This window comes from Gossypium hirsutum, chromosome A07, assembly GCF_007990345.1.
Source record: "Gossypium hirsutum isolate 1008001.06 chromosome A07, Gossypium_hirsutum_v2.1, whole genome shotgun sequence".
In the NCBI taxonomy this organism is placed as follows: Eukaryota; Viridiplantae; Streptophyta; class Magnoliopsida; order Malvales; family Malvaceae; genus Gossypium; species Gossypium hirsutum.
Window position 1 is genome coordinate 14,739,618 of NC_053430.1, and position 10,094 is coordinate 14,749,711.

Here is a 10,094-nt window from a genome sequence, read left to right on the forward strand (position 1 = left end):
TCAACCTATTCCGTAGAGATCCCTAAGTTTTGTTATTATCCCTATTCAAGACTAATAACGTCTAATCCCTAGATTGAATAACCGAGACTTTTCTCTAATTAACACTCTAGGGTTGCATTAACCCGATCTATGGATCCCCTTATTAGGTTTCATCCTAACCCGGCAAAATCTTGTCACCCTACTTCTAGGCGCGCAGTCAACTCTGCTTAATTATGGAAAATGTACTCTTAGACAGGGTCTATGCCTCCTCTGAATAAGAGCGTGTCTTGAATTAGTATCCTGGGATATCAAAACAAGAATTAAGAACATATAATTAAGAACAAGTTAAATATTTATCATAAGATTCAGAAAATAATAACAAGATTCGTCTTAGGTTTCATTCCCCTTAGGTATTTAGGGGATTTAGTTCATAACTAAATAAGAAAACATCTCAGAAGAATAAAGAATACAAAACATAAAGAAAACCCAAAACTCTTGAAGGAAAATTCAGGAGAGATCTTCAGTCTTGATGATGAATCCATCTTTTGAGATGGATCAATCAGCTTCCTTAGGGTAATTCCTTACCCCTGTTCTCTGTCTCCCTTTTCCTCCTCCTCTAGTGTGTATTTATAGGCTTTGGAATGCCTAGAAATCCTCAAAAGTGGCCTTTTTCGAATTGGACTTAACTTGGGCTCGGCAGAGACACGCCTGTGCGACACGCCCGTGCTAGATTTGCAACACCCGTTACCCGTATCCAAGGCCGGAACAGAGTACGAGGCATTACCAGACTTAACAATACACATAGACGAAAATGGGGCCATAAAATTTCATTTAATTCAAAACTTTTCAAACACATGCATAACAAACAAAGCTAACTATATCATCACATCAAAACATAGGACATAGCACGATTAATTAAACTTATAAGCCGTAATGGATAAGGACTACATCTCATGATCATATACGATAACTCAATGCAGACTGATACGTATGGTCAAAATCATAATAAAAATACATATCACAAACCAACTTCCTATACATGCCACTCACTTGATATTTCTAATATTTGAATTAATTTTCCCAAAAATGATAGTTTGATAGTGTGATTTTGCCTCCGACAATCTCCAACCCCGAGCCAACTTGCCAATACTAAAGAAATGGATAGGATGGGTAAGCTTTACGCTTAGTAAGTTCATATGAAATAATAAGCAATTACTACCATGCTTTTCAAGATAAAACACTATAATTGTACAATTACACATATTCAGGTTAAGATGTGTTATCGAGTTACAGTTACTAAATCATTCGTATCTAGAGCTACAAAACTCAAAATTTAGTTTTGTTAATTTTCCGTGAAACTAGATTCATATATATTTCTCCCATAAAATTTCCAGAATTTTTAGTTTAGCCAATTAGTACAGTTTATTAGTTAAATTCTCCCCTGTTTCAGAGTATGACTACTCTGACCTCTGTGCACTACGAACCAAATTTCTCCTTGTACAGAATTCCAACGACCATGCAGTTTGTTTCCTTAAAAATAGACTCAATAAGGAATCCATCCATGTAAGGTATGACTCTTAGTAATTGTTTTACAATTTATGGTGAATTTATAAAGTCAGAACAAGGAATCTCGAATTCATTCAGACCCTGTTTCACAAGAATTCAAATATCACACAGTATAGAATTCTTTTGCTTCCCCTGTTTCTTTCATGTGAAAATAGTCTCATTAAGCTTTATTTTCATATATCATTTGCATTTTTATTCAACTTACACATTTTTTAGTGAATTTTCAAAGTCATGCAACTGCTACTGTCCAACACTGTTTTACCACTAAAATTCATTCTTACATAATTCCACTTAATCCATTTTGTCTTATCGAAATTCACCCAATTATCGAGCACATTGCTCATAATTTTTCATAAAAATATACCTACACTTATTCATCATATAATCATGTTCAATTGTATTTTTACTTAATCGATTTTCCCGTTAAACTCTTCGGAATAATAACTGATACTCAATTTCCTGCACATATTTTCACACTTGTAGCCAAAGCTATCTGGTATGCATAGTAGCCTGCACATAGTACTACACATGCGACCAATTATCCGGTACACGTAGTAGCCTGCACTTAGTACTACACACGTGACCTAACCATCTGATACACGTAGTAGCCTGCACTTAGTACTACACACGTGATCACATTTTTCGGGTACGCATAGTAGCCTGCACTTAGTACTACACATGCAACCTCACAATAGATCATTCATATCATTTTTATTCCGAAGGTTCAATCGGGAAATTCCTCACTTTTCAACATTTTACTAAATTGTCCGTAATCAATTTAAATTCATAATTTACATCAAATAACCATTTGATAGGCAGCCACATTTCATATGATATCAAAATATAATAACATAAAAAAAATCGATAGATTATTTATGTACGAATTTACTCGAAGTGTCGATCTCACTATCCATAGTACCAATTGTCCATTCATAGTATAATAAGACACAACTCAAATATCAAATCAGCTTTTAAGAATTTACATAACATATATCACATATTTCATATATCACTTGTCATGTATCTTCATTTTCTTGCATTTCATGTAACATTCTTCCATGTCATATTTTCACATCATAAACACCATTCCATCAACTTTTCCAATATACTAAATCATAAAATATATGCTATAATAGTAAGAAATATAATTCAAACATAACATTGCATTATTATTATCATACGAACTTACCTCGATCCAGAAACAGCAATTTACCATTTTAGTCCATAACCTTGTGTCTTCCCGATTTAAGCCCAAATCTCAATTTCCTTCATCTATAATATCACATTTAGCCTAATAATTAGTCACACTATTCATACGGGTCCAAAAATCATATTTTTAAAAATTTTTATTTTGACCCCTAAACTTTTGCATATTTGCACTTTTGCCCCAAGGTTCGGAAATTAAAATTCATCCTATTTTCTTATGTTTTATGACATGCTGATCATTTTTCCCTTCTATGGAAACATCAAATTCTCACTCTAACATGTACTTATGACTATTAGGTATTTTTATCGATTAAACCCTTTTGCTCGTTTTCACTTAAAACCGAGTAGCACAAGTTGTCTAACATAATTTAAAACCTCATATTCTATCATAAAACACCAAAATACACAAATTTCACCTATGGGTATTTTTCCAAATATGAACCCTAGGTTGAATTATTGCTAGCATAAGCTAAATCAAGTTACTAGGACTCCAAAAACGTAAAAATCATTAAAAACGAGGCTAGAACGGACTTACAATCAAGCTTGGAAGCTTGCAAACCCTAGACATGGAGTCTCCCTTGGTATACACGTCCATGGTGAAGAAAATGAGCAAAATTGGCTTTTAATTTTGTGTTTTAATTCATTTTACCCCTAAATGACCAAAATGCCCTTACTACTAAACTTTCCAAAAATTCCATTCATGTCCAATTTTTGTCCATAAACTTAGAAATTGGTCAAATTTCTATTTAAGACCTCCTAATTAATATTTCAAAGCAATTTCATACTAGAAACTTCTAGAATGCAAGTTTTGCAACTTATTCAATTTAGTCCCTAACTTCAAATTAAGCACTTTATGCATAGAATTTCTTCACGAAATTTTCACACAATCATGCAATCATATCATAGACCTCAAACATAAAATAATTATTTCTATCTCAGATTTGTGGTCACGGAACCACTATTTCGATTAGGCCCTAATTCGGGATATTACACGATTACTTCAGACCCTGTTCGAGTCTGCCAAATTGACACGACCGTATGGTCTGCCCATGTGAAGAGGTCCAGGCCGTGTTGATTTCATACTTTGGCTCATTTTCTCCATTTTTGGCACGTTTCTCATTCCTTTCGCTCTCCTATGCTCTCCTATGCTCTCCTAAATATAAAATATGAAAGTAAAGCATTAGGAGCATCGAATTCACTAATTCTAATGAGAAATCATCCATAAAATGCATTAAACATGGGGTAAAAATATGTATAATTTACAGTTTATCAAGTACGCAGAAATTGATACGTAGAAAGTATACACCTCATATGCCATATCCCAACGCAACTAAGAAAGACCACACCAACAAATAATTTGGTAAATTTCTTGAATTCTTAAAAAAGTTGCATATTAACTTACCGTTTATTAAAGCTCTTTCGGAGATGCCCAACTTAGTGAAATTTTTATAGGAGCTCTTGGCTAATAAATGAAGGTTAGATGATGCATCGTATGTGGAATTAAACGTAGTTTGCTCAGCCATTCTACAGAATAAGCTACCCAACAAGTTGAAAGATCCAGGGAGTTTTATGATTCCTTGCTTAATTGGGAGTTTAAATATTAACAATGCTCTGGCTGATTTAGGGGCAAGTATTAATGTCATGCCCTACAAGATGTTTAAGCAGCTAGGACTAGGGAAACCCAAACAAACTAGGATGAGCATTTAATTAGCTGATAAAACCATTAGATTTCCTAGGGGTATAATTGAAGATGTGCTTGTTAAAATTGACAAATTTATATTTCCGGTCGATTTTGTTGTCTTAGACATGGATGAGGATAGTGACGTACCTTTAATTCTGGGTAAACCCTTTTTAGAAATTGCTAAAACTATTATTGATGTTGGTACAGGAGAACTAACGCTTCGTGTAGGTGATGACACGATTAAACTTCAATCTCGTGATTCTGTCAGACTATCCAGTGATCGAGATGATATTACGAGTTCTTTCCATGAGAACAACATTTTGGCTCAGACTTTTGTGCAGGAAATCCCTAGGGATAAAGTGATGGAGCCATGAACAACTCTTGAGGGATGAAGATTACAAATCGAGGAACTAGATGAATGCCAAACAACAGTTAAGGAGAAACCGAGGATACCCAATAAACCGAGGTAGTGCCATGACAAACCTAAAGATGAATCGAATCAACTTAAGGCTGGAGACAAAGTACTGTTAGATAAAATAGACCCTCTTGTTGCCACTTCTGAACCTAAAGGAGCAATCCCTTTTACGGTACTCAACGTTTTCCCATATGGTATAGTCAAGGTAACTCATTCCAAAGTTGGCACTTTTAAGGTAAATAGTACTCGTCTAAAACCTTATTTTGATAAGATTGATAGCAGGGATGAAGAGTTTCAACTCCTTGAACCACCAAAACCATGCAAATATGAGGTGAGTCGACCTTAGACTATAAATAAGCGCTTCTCGGGAGGCAACCCGAGCACTAACACCACTAACCCATTTATTCTATCTATTTTTCATGTTTTTATAGAGGTACAATGACCCACACGGCCTGGACATACGGGCGTGTCCTTGGCCGTGTGGAAACAGGTCTAAAAATCCCCAAGTATCGAGCCACACAACCGTGCGACACAGCCGTGTGTACCACACGGTCTGGACACACGGGCGTGTCTTAGGCCATGTGACACCTGGAACTGAAATTTCAAATTTTAAATAAGCAATGGAGCTACATGGGTAAGGCACACGGCCGTGTGTTCATACATACGGGCGTGGGAGAAGCGAACAACATAGCACACAGCCGTGTGATATAGCCGTGTGATGAAGGGGCATTCAATGTTCGCGATTAACATGGGCTAAACTCGAGCCACATGGGCGTGTCACATGGCCGTGTGGCCCAACACGGGGCCTTAACACAACTGTGCCCCTATTTTAAACCCCCCAACCCTAAAATCTTCTTCTTTTTCCTAACCCCCAAAATCCCACCCTTAGCCACCGACTGTCACCAGCCCTCACACCAACTAGCCACCACTGCTCGCCCCACAAACCGACTCCTCTCTCCTTCAACCCCTCTCTCAAATCTTTTTCCCCAAACCCTCACCCCTCAGTCCCATCCGACCCCTTCCCACGACTCCACCCGCGCACCCCATCTCCTACTACCGGCCTCTCCCCATTGTTCTTTCGAACTCACAATATCCATCGTCCCCACTTTCAACCCCTCACCCGAGCCAACACCCTTACAAACCCAACGAGTCAACCCCGCACTCCCACCTCCGTCGCAACCCCCTAACCGTCGGCCAACTACCATCGTCCCCTCCACCAAAACAGTCGGTTATTGCATTTTCTTTATTTATTATTATTTATTTATTTATTTTATTTCAGATTAATTTTAATTCTGTTAATTCTTAATAGTTATAATATTAGTTTCGAACAGTTGGGATTTGGGATTGCATTATACTTCTTGATTTTCATTCACCCACTGTTTTACGCATGGGTCCTTTGATATTTGGGTGGAGTTAGTGTGTCATTATTAATGTTAGGGTCTTTAACACTTATTTGTTTTCATTGTATTGGTTTTTATTTTTATAATTATTATTGCTAATTAGTTTAATACACTATTCGATTTATATTCTGTTAGTTTTTACATGTTCATCTATTAGTGCATATAGGACTAGATTATACATTTCCACCATTTTTATTTTATCACACTAGAGTCCTTCAAGTTACACTTTTGTCTTATTCACATGTCTCCTCCTAAGTTTCTCGATATGTTTGATTGGTGATATTTATTCCTATTTTACTAATATTGAACTGTTCTACTTTCAGGAATACCATGACAAACACACGAGGCAAGAAAACTGTCGTTCCCGCTTCGAAAAAGGGGAAGGGTCCTGCGCAACCTCCTCGACAACCACGACCGAAGCTCGTTATCCTCTACTTCGATTTTTGTCAGGCCCACAAGACGACTTGTTTCATGTTCTTCGAGTACGACCGCTAGGTTTGGGCCGAGGTATTGACTGGGCTGCATTGGAGCAGGTCAGACTAGCTGATGAGCTCTGTGCTTTCATTACCATTGCCCCGTGGGATCGGTTCTTTGCGATTATTGAGCCCACTTACTTAGAGCTTACCTTGGAGTTTTGTACTACTTTCCATCTCCAGCATGTGATGAATACCCATGACGAGGCTGGTACTATCACTTTTAGACTTGGTGGCTTAGTGCGACTTATGAGCGTCCCTCAGTTTGGCACAGCTTTGGGCATCTACACCGATGAGTTTATAGGTGATGATAATTTTCTTCACCTCCACCGTCACATCCATCACTCACCTTCGTGCTGTTGGACCGATCTCACAGCTAGTCAGATCTGTTAGGATGCGAGTTGCTCAAAGGCGACATCTCTTTCTCCGACTCTACGATACATCCACGCCTTATTAGCTCACACGTTGACTGGAAGGAGAGAGAGCACAGGAGTGGTAAGTACTACTAATGCATACTATCTTTGGAGCATGGCGACTGGTCACGTCTTTGATTTGGCATACTTCATAGAGCTCGCTTTTCGCCACCAGATAGACCGCCATAGGAGGGATCCCATTTTCTTTAACCCCTACATGACTCACCTCACTCGACACTTCGGCTTTTTCGACACTCTAGAGATGTCATCGACACTCATACTAGTAGGCCAGATGGCTCCTCAGGGAATTTCTAGTATGATCCATATGAGGATGATAGAGCGACATCGTGGATTCAACCCACCTCAGTACAAACTCGTTCACTCTAATGACTAGGTTGAGCCAGAGGACATTACTGATGATGTTCCCCCCTCACGAGGACCGACACCCACCTCTACCACCATCACAGAGTCACCAGCCCACTGCTACCACTTTGATAGATATATCCGAGCGACTCACTCACTTTGAGTAGCAGTGTTTTGAGTGATTCGACAGCATCGATGCCACTCTTCGACAGATTTTCCACCACCTCTATATCTCTCCTTCGGCACCGTCGACCCACGCGGCATCCGATGATGGGAACCTTTCAGTCCTTTTATTTTATTATCATTATTATTTTTTTTTATTTTTTTTATTTTTTTTATTTTTATTTTATTTATTTTTGAAGACTTATGTTTTATATTTTGAACTGTATTTATCTTTATGGTTATTATCGAGTGATCCCTTAATTCTCTTCCACAAGTTGTGTTTATTTTCTTATTAGTAACTCAAAATCATGCCTTTCATTAGCTTTATCTACAACTCTAGCTTTCACTATTCCAAGAATTTCATCCAAAATACAGGGCAGTTTCGCTTCTCTCCCTCTCTTCTGATATTTTGCTTATATTATTATTATCTATCTTTGTACATTGAGGACAATGTACATCTTAAGTGTGGGGAGGTTATTTATATGTTTATTATAAAATCCCTGAATTTTTATCTTGATCTCAAATAATTTCCTCATACTATTATTAAAGTGAATTCTAATTGATTTATAATTTTTATTAATATGTTTATAATTTAATCATAGGGAATTGTGCATTAATTGTTCAAACTTTAAAGGCATTAGAGAATCAAGCATGATAAGTTGACTTTTGAGAATTAAAATTGATAGGTTGTTTCCTTGAACTGAGGTATCATCTTGAAATTTTGAATTTACAGGATTGACATCAAATACCCATAATTTTCGTGAGACTTTGAGCCTTTTAGAGCATATATCTATTTGCTCACTGATTTTTTTTATGAGTGTGTCAACATCGATTTGCTTTTCTAGAACTTGCATCGATTATGCATGTCAAGACCACACCTTTTGATTTGATAAACTGAGATGGTAAAGGCACTTAAGTTTTAACCCACTTACCCTATGAAAAGCAGACCCATATAATTGACCCTTAGTGAACCCCTTTGAGCCTTAACCATTGTTTCTTGATTTCTCCCTTAATGCTAAACCACAACTTAACCCTTTTTGATTCATTGAGAATTTTTCCATTTTTATTGACTCTCTTTTTATCAAGACTTGACTTGATTAGTTACCTAACTATTTTCATTCATTTCAATTGTTGAATTATTCCTTAATATGTACTTTCCATACTTGTTCTTATTCTTAAAAAAAAGTATATTTATATTATAAAGATCTTGGATAAGTTAAAGTTATTATAGTGAGAAAAAGCTCACTCCCTTAGCCGCGAATGGTTTTCGCACTTGTTTGTAATTCAGTAATTAGCTTTATTTTTCTAAGTTGGTAATTTATTAAATTAATATTGATTCTAACCCTCTTTTTCAGCCTTCATCCACACCTTTAACCCAAGCCCTATTACAACCTTGTTAAAGACCTTTTGATTCGTATATCATCTCATTTATAGTGGTGGAGATTTGATTTTCATGCAAGCCTATGGTAATAACTTTTCATGTTTGACTATTGAGTGCTTAATTATTGAACCTTAAAACACTTCAAGTGATTTGAGTGAATCTTTAGTGAGGATGCCAACTCTTGTCAATTTGGAATTAAAGGTGATAGATAAAGGGAAATACCTATGATTTTATGATTAAAATGCTCAACTTGGATTGTTTGAAACTCTGATTTTCTTTTAGTTGAATTCTTAATATATGATTACTTGTGGTTTACTTCGATACAGTATTGATGAGAATTATAAGTTGAAAAGAATTTATTTTAATTGAGAGTTGAGGATTTTGCTTGAGGACAAGCAAATGCTTAAGTGTGGGGATATTTGATAAACCATAATATATACATATTTTAATCCCATGCTTGGCATATTTTTGGATGATTTATCATAAGATTTAGTGAATTTGATGCTCCTAATCCTTTAAATTCATATTTTATACTTAGGTGAGCATAGGAAGGTGAAAAGAGCAAGAAATGTGCTAAAAACGGACAAAATGGGTTATCTCAGTATTCCACACGGCCTAGGCACTTACACATGGGTAGTCCACACACTTGTGTATAACACACGGGTAGGCCACACGCCCGTGTGGCATGGCCGTGTCGACATTAAACCAAGTCAGAATTGCACACGGTCTGAGGACCTTCACACGGGCGTGGCACACGGCCGTGTCCTTGTCGAGCCAAAGTCTAATTCTATTTGGAAAAGGCTATTTGGGCATTCCAAATTCTATATAAACACCCTAAAAGAGGGTCAAAGGGGACACACAGGGTAGAAAGGAGAAAAATACTCAATGACAGCCATCGAAATCAGCTCGGAAGCAGGATCTACTTCAAGACTGAAGAGCTCTATTCAATTTCCTTAGAATTGGGTTTCTTTATGTTTTGTTGTTTTCCAAATTTTGAGGTGTTTTCCATTATTATGAACTAAACTCCCTAAATACCTAAAGGAGATGAAATCTAA